Source organism: Microcaecilia unicolor, chromosome 1 (genome assembly GCF_901765095.1).
Source record: "Microcaecilia unicolor chromosome 1, aMicUni1.1, whole genome shotgun sequence".
Taxonomy (NCBI): domain Eukaryota; kingdom Metazoa; phylum Chordata; class Amphibia; order Gymnophiona; family Siphonopidae; genus Microcaecilia; species Microcaecilia unicolor.
In genome coordinates this window covers 615,668,317-615,684,733 of record NC_044031.1, presented here as the reverse complement: position 1 = coordinate 615,684,733, position 16,417 = coordinate 615,668,317, and the positions used below count along the sequence as shown (strand labels likewise).

At 43.9% G+C, this 16,417-nt stretch overlaps 1 protein-coding gene across 1 annotated transcript in view; it reads right to left on the bottom strand.

Moving 5' to 3' along the window:
- Positions 1 to 16,417, bottom strand: part of LOC115480882 (1-phosphatidylinositol 4,5-bisphosphate phosphodiesterase gamma-1-like) — a 258,382-nt gene that overhangs the window by 172,804 nt on the left and 69,161 nt on the right. The window lies entirely within an intron of this gene.

The window sequence follows — 16,417 nt, the reverse complement described above, 5'->3', positions numbered from 1 at the left end:
GGAGACAACTCCAAGGGGAGGTGGGAGGAATTGCGTGAACATAAAGCCTGCTGTCCTCGGAGAACACCTGGTACAAGTACATAAGTATTGCCATACTGGGAAAGAGCAAAGGTCCAACAAACCCAGCATCCTGTTTCCAACAGTGGCCAATCCAGGTCATAAATACCTGGCAAGATCCCCCAAAAAGTACAAAACATTTTATACTGCTTATCCAAGAAATAGTGCATTTTCCCCAAGTCCATTTAATAATGGTCTATGGACTTTTCCTTTAGGAAACCGTCCAAACCTTTTTTAAACTCCGCTAAGCTAACCACCTTTACCACATTCTCTGGCAACGAATTCCAGAGTTTAATTACACGTTGAGTGAAGAAATATTTTCTCCGATTCGTTTTAAATTTACTACATTGTAGCTTCATCGCATGCTCCCTAGTCCTAGTATTTTTGGAAAGTGTAAACAGACGCTTCACATCAACTCCACTCATTATTTTATAGACCTCTATCATATCTCCCCTCAGCCGCCTTTTCTCCAAGCCGAAGAGCCCTAGCTGCTTTAGCCTTTCCTCATAGGGAAGTCGTCCCATCCCCTTTACCATTTTCGTCGCCCTTCTCTGCACCTTTTCTAATTCCACTATATCTTTTTTGAGATGCAGCGACCAGAATTGAACACAATATTCGAGGTGCGGTCACACCATGGAGTGATACAAAGGTATTATAACATCCTCATTTTTGTTTTCCATTCCTTTCCTAACAATACCTAACATTCTATTTGCTTTCTTAGCCACAGCAGCACACTGAGCAGAAGGTTTCAACGTATTATCAACAACGACACCTAGATCCCTTTCTTGGTCTGTGACTCCTAATGTGGAACCTTGCATGACGTAGCTATAATTTGGGTTCCTCTTTCCCACATGCATCACTTTGCACTTGCTCACATTAAATGTCATCTGCCATTTAGACGCCCAATCTCCCAGTCTCTTAAGGTACTCTTGTAACTTTTCACAATCCTCCCGCGATTTAACGACTTTGAATAACTTTGTGTCATCAGCAAATTTAATTACCTCACTAGATACTCCCATCTCTAGGTCATTTATAAATATGTTAAAAAGCAGCAGTCCTAGCACAGACCCCTGGGGAACCCCACTAACTACCCTTCTCCATTGAGAATACTGACCATTTCATCCTACTCTCTGTTTTCTATCTTTTAACCAGTTTTTAATCCACAATAGAACACTACCTCCTATATCATGACTCTCCAATTTCCTCTGGAGTCTTTCATAAGGTACTTTGTCAAACGCCTTCTGAAAGGCCTTGTCAGCTCCATATAGTAGGCCAATACTTTCTTGAAATCCAAGGTGTGAAAGCTGCTTTCGCCAGGATGGGCATGAGGTTGGGGAAAGAATGTTGGCAAGACAATCAAATGGATCAGAGGGAGCTCTGACACCACTTTCAGCGGGAACGTAGGGTGTGTGCGGAGGACTACTTTTGTTTGATGAAACTTAGTATAAGGCGATTCCACTACTAAGGCCTGAAGCTCACTGACCCTATGAGCTGAAGTAACAGCCACCAAGAAAACAACCTTCCAGGTCAAGTACTTCAGATGGCAGGAATTCAGTATCTCAAAAGGAGCTTTCCTCGGCTGGGATAAAACGACGTTGAGATCGCATAACAATGGTGGGGGTTTGACAGGGGGCTTTGACAAAAGCACACCTCTCATGAAGTGAACAACTAGAGGCTGTTCAGAGATGGGCTTACCTTCTACACGCTGATGATAAGCATTAATTGCACTAAGGTGAACCCTTACGAAGTTGGTCTTGAGACCAGACTCTGATAGGTGTAGAAGGTATTCAACCAGGGTCTATGTAGGGCAAGCAAGGGATCTAGGGCCTTGCTGTCACACCAGACAGCAAACCTCCTCCATTGGAAAAAATAGCACCTCTTAGTAGAATTTTTCCTGGAAGCCAGCAAAACCCGGGAGACACCCTCTGAACGTTGTGAGAGCCAGGGACTGGAGGATGGAATGTAGAAGGGACCTCTCATTCTGTGTGATGAGGGTTGGAAAACACTCCAATCTCCACGGTTCTTCAGAGGATAACTTCAGAAGTAAAGGGAACCAAATCTGCTGCGGCCAGTAAATCCCGATCAGAATCATGGTTCCATGGTCTTGCCTGAGTTTCAACAAAGTCTTTCCCACTAGAGGTATGGCAGGATACACATACAGAAGACCTGTCCCCCAATTGAGAAGGAAGGCATCTGACGTTAGTCTGTCACAGATCTGAAGCCTGGAACAGAACTGAGGGACCTTGTGGTTGAGCTGAGTGCAAAGATCCACCAAGGGGATGCCCTACGCTCAAAAGATCTTGTGGGATATTCCCATATTGAGAGACCACTTGTGAGGTTGCATTATTCTGCTCAGTCTGTCGACCAGGGTATTGTTTTTGTCTGCCAGATAAGTGGCTCGAAGGAACATGCCATGTTGATGAGCCCAGTGCCACATCCGGACGGCCTCCTGATACAGAGGTCATGATCCAGTGCTCCCCTGCTTGTTGGTGTAATACATTGCAACCTGATTGTCTGTTTGGATGAGAACAATTTGACGAGATAGCTGATCTCTGAAAGCCTTGAGAGCTTTCCATGTCACCTGGAGCTCCAGGAGATTGATCTGAAGATTCGTTTCCTGGGAGGACCAAGCTCCTTAAGTGTGAAGCCCATCTACATGAGCTCCCCATCCCAGGAGAGATGCATCCATCATCAGCACTTTTTGTGGTTCAGGAATTTGGAATGGAAGTCCCAGAGTCAAATTGGATCAAATGGTCCACCACTGAAGGCAGCGTACAAGCTCTGGGAATACTTGGATAACATCTTCTAGACTCCCTGTAGATTGATACCACTGAGAAGCTAGAGTCCATTGAGCTGATCTCATGTGAAGACATATCATGGGTGTAACGTACACTGTGGAAGCCATGTGGCCCAACAATCTCAATATCTGCCGAGCTGCGACCTGCTGAGAGGTATGAACCTTGGACATGAGTGCAACCAGATTGTTCGCTGTCATCTCCAGGAGGTAGGATCAAACCATCTGAGTATTGAGCAGGGCTCTTATAAACTCCAATCACTGGACAGGGCAGAGATGGGATGGGGTAGTTTAAAATTAACCCTAGTAGCTCGAGCACCTGAATAGTTATCTGCATGGATTCCTAAGCTCCCTCCTCCGAGGTGCTCTTCACCAGTCATTCATCGAGATAGGGAACACATGGACCCCCAGTCTGCGTAGCGATGCCACATCAACCACTAGACATTTGGTGAAGACCCTGGGAGCTGATGCTAGGCCAAAAGTCAACACGCGGTACTGAAAGTCATGTGTTCCCAGCCAAACACGAAGATACTCCCGGTGGGCTGAAAGTATCAGGATGTGAGTATATGCATCCTTTAAGTCCAAAGAACATAGACAATCATTTTTCTGAATCATTAAGAGAAGGGTGCCCAGGGAAACCATCCTGAACTTTTCTCAGATTAGGAATTTGTTCAAGGCCCTTAGGTGTAGAATGGGATGCACTCCCCTGTTTTCTTTTGCACAAGGAAGTACCTGGAATAGAATCCCCACCCTTCCTCCCCTGACAGAATGGGCATTCAGAAGGGCTGAGAGTTCCTCTGCAAGTACCTACCTGTTTTGAGAGCTGAACAAATGAACTCTCGGTGGGCAATTTGGAGGTTTGAGATACCAACTGAGGGCGTACCTGAGATGGACTAGTTGAAGAACCCACTGGTTGGAGGTTATAAAGGGCCTCCTTTTGTGAAAAAACTTTAACCGCCCCCCCCCTGACCAGCAAGTCATTCAAGATGGACACTTTTACTGCAGTTATGCTCTGCTAGAGCCAGTCAATAGCTTGTCGCTTGCTTTGCCTGGGAAGCAGCAGGGGCCTTTGGCGCATGCTGTTGATGTAAACAAGTACACTGGGGTTGAGCCTGAGTAGACTGGTGAGAGAAAGGGTTGTACCTTCGCCTTGAATAGTAATAGAAATTCCTCCTTCGCTTACCAAAAGTCCTCCTAGCTGAGGAGGCTGATGCAGAAGGCACCCGGTGGGAGAGAGAAGAGATGGTATCAGTGTGTTTTTTGATTTGGTCTGTGACCTCCTCAACCTTCTCTCCAAAAAGGTTATCCCTCCGGGATGGGGTATCCGCCAGCCTCTGCTGAACAGAATGTTCCAAGTCAGAAATACACAGCTATGAGAGTCTGCACATTGCTATACTATGAGCAGAGATCCTGGATGCCACATCAAAAGTGTCATAAGTAACCCTGGCCAAGAACTTTCAACACGCCTTCTGCTGCTTGACCAACTGGCAAACTGACTTGGCCAGCTCTGGAGTGTCTCAGCCAGGTCAGACAACTTGCACAAGTAGACGCTCGTGAAGAGTTGGTATGATTGTATTTGGGAAATGAGCATTGAAACCTGGTACACCTTCCACCCAAAAGAATCCAGGGTTCTAGCTTCTCTGCCTGGGGACGCCGAGGCATAGTCCCTGGAACTCCTGGCTCTTTTGAGAGCGGATTTCACCACCATTGAATTGTGAGGCAACTGAGGCCTATCAAAACCAGGTGCACTGTGGATCCAGTACTGTGTGTCAATCCTCTTGGGCATGACAAGAACCAACAGAGGAGACTCCCAGTTCCTGACAAGGACTTCCTTGAGTACCTCGTGGAGAGGGGCAGTCACAGCCTCCATAGGAGGAGAGGTGTAGTCCAGGACCTCGAGCATATTGGCCCTGGGATCATCCTCCACTTCCAAAGGAAATGGAATGGCATCGGCCATTTCCTTAACAAAAGAAGGAAATGAAAGGCTCTCCAGAAGAGATTTTCTTCTTTCAGGTGGAGGGAAGAGTTCAGAAGGAATTTCATAGGACTCATCTGAGGAAAAATATCTTGGATCCTCCTCTGAATCCCATGAGCGCTCCTCCTCAGTATCAGACAATATCTCCTGATGGGAGTGTCAAGACCGAACTTGCCTCAACGTGGAGGAACCATGGTCTTGAGAATGGCATCAAGAAGTCAGCTCCCACCTCGACTCCAGCAAAGCTTCCTCTACCAATGTCGAGGGGGTGCCAGCTTGGGTGGCAGTTGACACTGGGGCTTTCCCAAACAAAGGTCAGTGCTGGGCAGACTTGTACGGTCTGTGTCCTGCATATGACAAGACAGACTGGGATGGGCTGGAGAGGGCTTCAATGGCAACTCCAACATAAGGAGAGTGCCAGGTAGAGCATAAGGAGAGTGCTATATAAACAATCATTACATCACTGGTCTCTACGTCTAAGCAATGCTAAGAGTTCTTAGACCAGGAAAAGAAGCAATAATACACTATACATACAATCATCACTGGTCCTTACATCATCCAGGCTCTTATCAACAGCTGGGGGGGGGGGGGGGGGCGTTACAGTGAAAGCCAGGAGCTTTTTAGACCAGGAACAAGTCCTCTGTGCAGTACGTACGTTACTCAAAGATGAGCTCCCGATTTCACTGAAAGAAACTCCCCTTTTTATTGGGCTCAGAACTCATGTTCCGAGCTAAGGAAAATTACAGAATGCTTCTCTGTTTAGGTAAACAAGCCATACTGTGGGAACGTGGTCACATGCTTTCCAAGTCCAGGTAGCCAGGCTGAACTTCTGAAAACAAGAAACATCCTCCCCTTTGAATACCAAATTAATTCTTATCTTCCAACTTGTTTTTCAGTCAAAGACAGAAGATTGCAGAGTTTATTATCGATCAAAGCAGGGTTGAAAAGCAATCCTTTACATCTTCCATTACACTAGCTTCCTCCGGAGGAACAGAGTTCATTATCGATCAAAGCAGGGTTGAAAAGCAATCCTTTACATCTTCCATTACACTAGCTGCCTCCGGAGGAACAGAGTTCACTCAGGACAAATGAGGGACCCCAGCCTGATCAATCTTAACGGTCACAGCCCTCCTCTGCCACTATAAAGATATCAGGATCCAAATCAATGTTTTTCAACCAGTGTGCCATGGGAGTTGGGCCAGCTTAATTTGTGCCAGAATGGAGTAAGTTTTCTTATCTCTAGCGGTCAGTGGCAGGGAGCAGTGATACAGGGAGCGGGGGGGGGGGGGGGGGGGGTCAAGAGACACAAGGGGAAAAGGGGGATATCTATATCATATCACTCCTGTCTCTCCCTTCCTTATCTTCAAGTCATCAATCATCTCCTCATACGTCTTGTGGTGCAAACCCAATACCATTTTCGTTGTTTTTCTCTGAACCGCTTCAAGTCTTTTTACATCCTTAGCAAGATACAAGCTCTAAAACTGAACAATTCCCACTGCAGCTCCTTGTAACCCTGGGCCAAGTCACATAACTCTCCATTGCCCCAGGTACCAACCCCCCCCCCCCCCCACAAAAACCTTACATTGCGAGCCCCCTAGGGACAGAGAAAGTACCTGTATATAATGTATACAGTGCTGCATACGTCTGGTAGTGCTATAGACATGATTAGTAGTAGTCCCTCTCCTGAGCTGTGCTTATCAATCTCTCACCTCCTATCTTGTACAGCCCCTTTGGATTTCTGCACCCCAACTGCATCACTCTGCACTTCTTCACATTAAATTTTAACAGTCAGACCTTTGACTATTCTTCTAATTTTTACAGATCTCTTCTCATGGTTTCTGCTCCCGCCAGGGTATCCACTCTGTTTATGATCTTTATGTCATCTGCAAAAAGCCAAACTTTTCCTTCTAACCCTTCAGCAAATAAAGAAAACAGAATTGGCCCTAGTACCAACCCCTGAGGTTCTCCACCCTTCAGCAAATATATTAAACAAAATCAGAACCAGTACCAACTCCTGAGGCACTCACCTACTCACCTTCATTACCTCCGACTGAATTCCATTTACAACCATCCTCTGTCACCTATCAATTTCCAACCCAGGTCACCACTTTTAGGTCCTAAGGTCAGCCCTCTCAGCTTAATCATCAGTCTTCTATGAGGAGCCGTATCAAAGGCTTTCCTGAAGTCCAAGTAGATTATCTAACGCATGTCCTTTATCCAGTTCTTTGGTCACCCAGTCAAACAAATTAATCAAATTCATTTGGCAGGATTTCCTTTGATAAAACTATGTTGCCTTGAATTCTGCAACCCGCTGGATTCAGCCAATCCTGCACATCTAGCGAAATGTATATCCCTCTGTATTCCATAATGTCACAGGTACTGAAACTGAATGCCCTGCAGACTGCACTGGCTCTAGTGCCCCCTAGATCTATGGTGAGGGTGGGCAAGAGAAGATGGTGCAGTGCATCAAGCTGTGCAGCAGAGGGCACCAATGGCCTCTCATGAAATCCCAGTATGTCGTACACCTGGATTTCTGTAAAGTTTTGTATGGGGTCTTAAGGTCTTGCTCTTGCCAAGAATGCAGAATTCATACTGTAGCTCACAATGACTGTGCTTCCTTCCTTCCTGCAGAAAAATACCCTTTAAAGGGACTGGACAAAGTGCTGAAAACCTAAATCTAATGCCATTAGTAAAGCATGCATACAATGTACAGAGAATAATGATCCCTCTTTAAAATGCCAGGCCACAATCCTACAGTCCTGGTGAGCTGGCCTTCACATGGTGGTGGACTTCTGGCTGGCTCTGACCCTCCCGTTTTCTTTGGACTTTGAGTGCTCCCCTATTTGCTTCTCAACCTCTTTCTATTTGAAAATCTTGTTGGGGGAGTAACCTAATGGCTAGAGACGCAAGCTGAGAACCAGGACAGCTGAGTTCAAATTTTGCAGCTGCTCCTTGTGACCTCGAACAAATCACTTAACTCTCCATTATCTTACATGGCAATTCTATAATGGGTGTGTGCAGTAACACATGCATTGTGTGTGTAAATGTTGAGAAAACTGACAATTATGTGCATAACTGCACCAAGTGCTACTCTGTAATGGAGTGTGAAATTGTGCACAGTGCAAGCCACAGTATTGCTGATAAAATAACCTTAGGTAGCTAAAAGCTGAGGTTATTTTAGCGCCCTGGAGCAACGATCGCCAAGCTGCGGACACATGACCCCTAGTAATAGCAGCAGCTCTCAAGCATGGGAGTTGCAAGCTGCAGTACAGAGAAACCACAGCTTGGTGACTCTACTACTACTACTACTTAACATTTCTAGAGCGCTACTAGGGTTATGCAGCGCTGTACAATTTAACAAAGAGCGACAGTCCCTGCTCAAAGAGCTTACAATCTAATAGACTCATGACATATCAAGGAGCAGTAAAAGCTCTCCTTTTACCGCACCTTAATAGCTTCCCCCCCAGATTCTATATATGGCGACCAAAGTTGCACGTGCAACTTAATTGTTTAACAAGCCAATCGGTGCTGATCATTGACCAATAACAAGCAATTATTGGCACTAATTAGCAATAATTAGAATTTACACACACAATTTTCTACCCGTGTTCTGTAAAGTGGTGCATGTAAATTCTAATGCGTGGATCTCAAAATGGGGTGTGGCCATGGGAGGGACATGGGCAGGCTGTGGGGTTTCCTAGAAACTATGTGTATTACAGAATACGTCCATTCCACGCCTAAGTTAGGTGTAGGCATTTACACCAGCTTTTACTTGGCGTAAATGGTCATGCCTAAATTTAGTTGTGGATCCAGGAGCTACATGTATTTTATAAACTGTGCCTACATGGCATGTGTTATAGAATAGCACTAAGTGTGTTTTTTCCATGCCAATTTTTTCAGTGCCATATATAGAAACTAGTACTTAGTGTGTAACTGCAAGGGGGTGTATATGGGGGCAGGAGCATGCGTACAACTTACACGCATAACTTACAGAATACTGTGAGTTATGCACTTAGCTTGTTGTACTTAAGCGCATCCATTTATGCCTCCATTGACATGGAATACACAGACTTGCTGATGCTGACTTATAATTTTGAATTTTGCTCACACCTTTTTCAGTAGTAGCTCAAGTTGAGTTACATTCAGCCCTGGAGGGATCACAATCTAGTTTTGTACCTGAGGCAATGGAGGGTTAAGTGACTTGCCAAAGACCACAAAGAGCAGCAGTGGGATTTGAACCAGGCATATCTGGATGTCAAAACTGGTGCTCTAACCACTAGGCCACTCCTCCACTGATATACCTTAATGCCTAGATGTGGTTATAGAATTAATGCACGGCATTGAGGCCCCCAGTTATTGAACTGTCCCTTGGGACGGAGAATACGTACCTTGAGTTACTACTAAACAGGTATGAGCTATATCAAGAATCCCTTTACTCCAGTCATTCAAGCCACAGAGGAGAGTAAGTGCTGTGTTGTCTTGCAAGATTAGGATGGGGGGAGGAATCTCTTACTTCTTTGTGAATTTAAAAGTAATTATGTTTCTCATCTATGGCGAGGCCCCAGGATACATGACAGACCTCATTGACCTACCAACCAGAAACACAAAAAGATCAACACGCATATACCTAAATCTCCACAACCCAAGTTGCAAAGAACTCAAATACAAATCAACCTATGCATCCAGCTTCTCCTATATAAGTACGCAATTATGGAACGCACTATCAAACGCCGTCAAAACAATGCAAGACCTATCAAACTTCTGGAAATCACTAAAAACTTATCTGTTCAAAAAGGCATATCCGAATGATCCAACTTAAATACCTAAACCCTGCAACACAACAAATCTAATACTCAAATTGGACATAACATAACTCTTCCTCCTTTCTGATTCCATAATGTGTCTGTCACATATGATCTGTACCATGATATCACTATGTATTTGTCATACCGGAACTGGCGATCGCCAGCATGGTGCTATGTAAGCCACATTGAGCCTGCAAATAGGTGGGAAAATGTGGGATACAAATGCAACAAATAAATAAAAATATTCAAATTCTAGGCAGATCATAATATAGCATAAGCAACAGCTTGTTGCACCACAGAAACAGACAAGCAAACGAACCTAAACACAGCTATAAAAACTATAAGTAACATACCAGCAGGAGCTCTAAGGGTAAAATGGGTTGTGGTCTTAACATAGGGCAGGACTTATAAAAAATAAACGAGGATGAAAATGCACCTGCACGCAAGCACCTACTGAAAAAAATGAGACTTGGCGTTCCTCCTAAAACAGAGGAGATCACTCTCCAGCTGAATAGCAGTAGGAAGTGAGCTCCATATCGGGGGCCCAGCTACTAAAAAGGCCTAGCCTTGGGATTCTAAAATTACTACTACTTATCATTTCTATAGTACTACTAGACGTATCCAGTGCTGTACACTTGAACATGTAAGAGAGTCCCTGCTAAACAGAGTTTACAATATAATCAGTGATAAGGGATTTACTTAAAAACCTTCCATCTGCCAGGGTTCTTGCCCTGCCCCCAACTGCCCTGCCCACAACAAATGGCATCAGTTTAGGCAGTGCTTGCAGACTACATTGAGAGCTGGGGGAGGGGACAGTACAAGAGATTGCACTCTTCAGCTTCCACTGAGTCACAGTCCCCTCCTCAGCCCATCAACATATATGTAAAGCGCTTCCTCCATACAATATTAAATCCAAACATACATTCACAGGACCACTCAGCAACTTCCCCAATGATGTAGTTAGAGCACTGGCTGACAACCAGGGAATCCCAGTTCAAATCCTGCTGCTGCTCCTTGTGATCTTGGCAAAGCAACAACTGTGAAAGATGAGAGCTATGGGTGGGCGGAGGAGAGACCCAGCCCAGGAACATGGGATCAGAGCCAGGGAGTGCCCATCCCAAGAAGCTCACCTTGGAGGAAGGTCAGACCACAGGGGGTCTGGACCTGAGAGTATGAGAGGAGCACAGCCTATGGGACACTGTTCTCTGGGATAGGCATGGACAGGAGTCTGTAAAAAGTGTACATTCCAAAACTCACATAACAAGGACTCTATTTATAGCTTATTGAAGTTTGATGTACCACCAAGCCTAACTGGCAGATCTATGTCCAAAATCTTCAGAAAAAGAGAAAGGAACTACAATATTCAATAGAAAAAGATAGCAGGCATACAAAGAGTTTATCACACATGGGAAAGAGAAAGGTAGCACCCATCATAGCATCATATCTATGTTAGCTGAATGTTCTAATGCATGCTTATTAGGTGCATCCTTAGTTTTATGCTAACACTGTATTATATCTCTGGTATTTGAATTCCAGTGCTGTTAAATGAATATATTTTTGATACTGTTTCACGGTAGTTCTATTATTAGGTTTCAATTTACTGTTTTCATATTTACTTCATTTATTGCATTTATATTGGTTACTTTACTACTGTTATGCTGTTAACAAAATTGTAAGTTTCTGTTAAACTGTGCCTTCTGTACACCGCCTTGTGTGAATCTCTTCATGAAGGCGGTTAATAAATAAATATACACTGGGTTTTAGAATATCAGTACACCTATTAGGAACAAACCAGATTACTACAGATGCTTACATAGAAACTACAGTCACTCAAATAGAACACAGATAGACCCTCACCAAATACAAACCAACGACCATAAACTTAAATAGACATATATAGACAAACATTCAGCTAAAACCCCAAGAAACCAGACTCTTGCATATAGTCCAACACCTGAAAAAAATATTTTCCCCCTTGGGAATGTAAAAAATATAAAGATAGCAAGATGTCAGGGGCCAGAGTTAATTCAAGATAAAGAACCCAACTAGAAAGTGGGCTGGAGGAGTGGCCTAGTGGTTAGGGTGGTGGACTTTGGTCCTGAGTTCGATTCCCACTTCAGGCACAGGCAGCTCCTTGTGACTCTGGGCAAGTCACTTAACCCTTCATTGCCCCATGTAAGCCACATTGAGCCTGCCATGAGTGGGAAAGAGCGGGATACAAATGTAACAAAAAATAAAATATAACATATGACAAGGAAACCTTCTTCTGAAATAATCAAGCTTTCAGTTGTGAGTCACAAAAACATGTGTAATAAAAAAGTCTATATAATAAAATATAGTTGAGTCCTCAGTGTAGAAGTATGAATACTGAGACTGCGGTAATTGCCACTCTCAGAAAAAAAAAAAAGCTGTGTAATCCAATACTTCACAGTCTCACAGCTTTGATTATCACACACCATCATCAAGATCAATATTGTAGAAATTCAAATCATAATGGTGAGGGAGAAAAAATATTCTCACAACTGAACTTGAATATAAATCCAGTCAATGCCAAGTCACTTAATACAATAAAAGGTGACCATACATAAATAAATGCAATCACAATCTCAATAGAGCAAAATAGCACTTATCTCAATGGAGAACAGTAGACTGGGACTCCACAGTACCCCCTGAAAAAAAGCCCCAGATTTTCCAGATATTGCTGCCTGTCTTTATCTTTCTGCGAGCTACCTTTTCAGCTACACCTGAGAACCAAAGTGACTTTATTTTCCTCTTACTTTTATTCACTTTCCTAACACAAAGGTTTGTCGCCCTTGAAATAGTTCCTTTCAGTTTTGCCTACGTCCCTTCCCCCCTTGTTCCCATCCAGCTAACAACTCCTTGAGATAATCCCCCTTCTCAACAAAGTTAGGGACCTGCTTACTAAGGTGCACTAGTGTTTTTAGCGAACTCTAACACTAGTGACACCTACAGTGGGGGAAATAAGTATTTGATCCTTTGCTGATTTTGTAAGTTTGCCCACTGACAAAGACATGAGCAGCCCAAAATTGAAGGGTAGGTTATTGGTAACAGTGAGAGATAGCACATCACAAATTAAATCCGGAAAATCACATTGTGGAAAGTATATGAATTTATTTGCATTCTGCAGAGGGAAATAAGTATTTAATCCCTCTGGCAAACAAGACCTAATACTTGGTGGCAAAACCCTTGTTGGCAAGCACAGCGGTCAGACGTCTTCTGTAGTTGATGATGAGGTTTGCACACATGTCAGGAGGAATTTTGGTCCACTCCTCTTTGCAGATCATCTCTAAATCATTAAGAGTTCTGGGCTGTCGCTTGGCAACTCGCAGCTTCAGCTCCCTCCATAAGTTTTCAATGGGATTAAGGTCTGGTGACTGGCTAGGCCACTCCATGACCCTAATGTGCTTCTTCCTGAGCCACTCCTTTGTTGCCTTGGCTGTATGTTTTGGGTCATTGTCGTGCTGGAAGACCCAGCCACGACCCATTTTTAAGGCCCTGGCGGAGGGAAGGAGGTTGTCACTCAGAATTGTACGGTACATGGCCCCATCCATTCTCCCATTGATGCGGTGAAGTAGTCCTGTGCCCTTAGCAGAGAAACACCCCCAAAACATAACATTTCCACCTCCATGCTTGACAGTGGGGACGGTGTTCTTTGGGTCATAGGCAGCATTTCTCTTCCTCCAAACACGGCGAGTTGAGTTCATGCCAAAGAGCTCAATTTTTGTCTCATCTGACCACAGCACCTTCTCCCAATCACTCTCGGCATCATCCAGGTGTTCACTGGCAAACTTCAGACGGGCCGTCACATGTGCCTTCCGGAGCAGGGGGACCTTGCGGGCACTGCAGGATTGCAATCCGTTATGTCGTAATGTGTTACCAATGGTTTTCGTGGTGACAGTGGTCCCAGCTGCCTTGAGATCATTGACAAGTTCCCCCCTTGTAGTTGTAGGCTGATTTCTAACCTTCCTCATGATCAAGGATACCCCACGAGGTGAGATTTTGCGTGGAGCCCCAGATCTTTGTCGATTGACAGTCATTTTGTACTTCTTCCATTTTCTTACTATGGCACCAACAGTTGTCTCCTTCTCGCCCAGCGTCTTACTGATGGTTTTGTAGCCCATTCCAGCCTTGTGCAGGTGTATGATCTTGTCCCTGACATCCTTAGACAGCTCCTTGCTCTTGGCCATTTTGTAGAGGTTAGAGTCTGACTGATTCACTGAGTCTGTGGACAGGTGTCTTTCATACAGGTGACCATTGCCGACAGCTGTCTGTCATGCAGGTAACGAGTTGATTTGGAGCATCTACCTGGTCTGTAGGGGCCAGATCTCTTACTGGTTGGTGGGGGATCAAATACTTATTTCCCTCTGCAGAATGCAAATAAATTCATATACTTTCCACAATGTGATTTTCCGGATTTAATTTGTGATGTGCTATCTCTCACTGTTACCAATAACCTACCCTTCAATTATGGGCTGCTCATGTCTTTGTCAGTGGGCAAACTTACAAAATCAGCAAGGGATCAAATACTTATTTCCACCACTGTATATATTCCTATGAGTGTCTCTAGCGTTAGCGCATGCTAATTTTTAGCATGCACTAAAAACATTAGCACAACTATAGCGTGGCTTAGCAAACAGGGCTCTTAATTCTTTTTACATCTAGACCCTTCAGTTTTGAATGAAACCACTCCAAACATGTCTTAATATTGAACCACATCATCTGGTGATCACTGGATGGCAGATGATCACCCACTATAATATGAGAAACACTCTCCCCATTCATAAGCACTAGGTCCAGAATGAATATTACTGGTGCTTGCATAAACCAGGGCTCCTCCTTGCCACCCCTCCCTCCCGTAATACCCCTTAACTACCCATTTTTTTTTTTTGGGGGGGGGTCAGAGGCGATATTCGGTGGCACTGCCCACTTTAGTGTCACTGAAAATCAGGATTAGGCAGTGACAAGGGATTTAAGAGGGCAGGAGAGGCTTTGAATATCTGCTCACAACGGTTTTTAAAAACCTGGCTCATGCTGCACTTCCAGTTTCTTTTAAGACCCAGAAGAGTGCCTGGATGGACTCAGACATTTTCCAAAAGCAGTTTTTTTTTAATGAATTTGTTCCATCTGTAGAAAGGTTTCCATCTGCCTAGGAAAGAATTCCTTCTCATTGATAATACAACATCTCATCCTGATGAGGATACAAGAAAAGTACTGACATTAGAGCGATTTTTCTTCCTCCTAATGTCACATCTTTGTGTCAGCCAATGGGCCAGGTTGTTCTTGAAACATTAAAGAAAAAAATATCCCTGAAAGCTTTTAACAATGCTTATTTATGAGTTGGTCAATGGAAATGGTATTTTAGAAATGTTACAGAAAGTGAACTTTAAAGTTGTTATTAACTGGATCCCTCAATCATGGAATGAAATTGAACCACAAACCCTAGCAAGATCATGGAGAAAGTTACTTACTGAAGATGAAAATGGACAAGGAGATGATACTGCTGAGGAAGATGATGATAATCTGCTTCCTTTGTTACAAGAAATTCCAGGCTGTGAGCAAGTGAAGACTACTACTACTATTACTACTTCTACTTATCACTTCTATAGCGCTTAGACGTACGCAGCACTGTACACTTGAATATGAAGAGACAGAGCTTACAATCTAATTAGGACACACAAACAGGTCAAATAAGGGATAAGGGAATTACTAAGGTGGGAATGATAAAACATTGGTACTGAACAAGTGAGTAAGGGTTAGAAATTAAAAGCAGGATTAGAAAGGTAGGCTCTTAGCCTAGATTTGAAGACAGCCAGAGATGGAGCTTGACGTACCGGCTCAGAAAGTCTATTCCAGGCACATGGTGCAGCAAGATAAAAGGAACTGGGTCTGGAGTTAGCAGTGGAGGAGAAGGGTGCAGATAACAGAGATTTACCCAGTGAACGGAGTTCCTGGGGAGGAGTGTAGGGAGAGATAAGAGAGGAGAGGTACTGAGGAGACTCAGAGTGAATGCACTTGTAAGTCAAAGTTATGCAGCAGAATTTTGAACAGATTGAAGGGGAGAGAGATGGCTTAGTAGGAGACCTGTGAGAAGCAAGTTCCAATAGTCTAAGCAAGAGGTGATAAGATGTGGATAAGGGTTCTGGTAGTGTGCTCAGAACGTAGCCATACTGGGTCAGACCAATGGTCCATCTAGCCCAGTATTCTGTTTTCATAAGTACCTGGCAGAAACCCAAATCATGACAACACTCCATACTACAAATCGCTGGGCAAGCAGTTGCTTCCCATGTCTGTCTCAATAGCAGACTATTGACTTTTCCTCCAGGAATTTGTCCAAACCTTTTTTAAATCCAGATACGCTAACCACTGTTACCACATCCTCCGGCAATGAGTTCCAGAGCTTAACTATTCATTGAGTGAAAAAATATTTCCTCCTATTTGTTTTAAAAAAGTATTTCCATGTAACTTCCTCGAGTGTCCCCTAGCCTTTGTACTTTTGGAACGAGTAAAAAATGATTTACTTCTACTCGTTCCACACCACTCAGGATTTTTTAGACCTCAATCATATCTCCCCTCAGCCGTCTCTTTTCCAAGCTGAAGAGCCCTAACCTCTTTAGCCTTTCCTCATACGAGAGGAGTTCCATCCCCTTTATCATTTTAGTCACTCTTCTTTGAACCTTTTCTAATTCCGCTATATCTTTTTTTAGATACGGCGACCAGAACTGAACGCAATACTCAAGGTGCAGACGCACCATGGAGTGATACAAG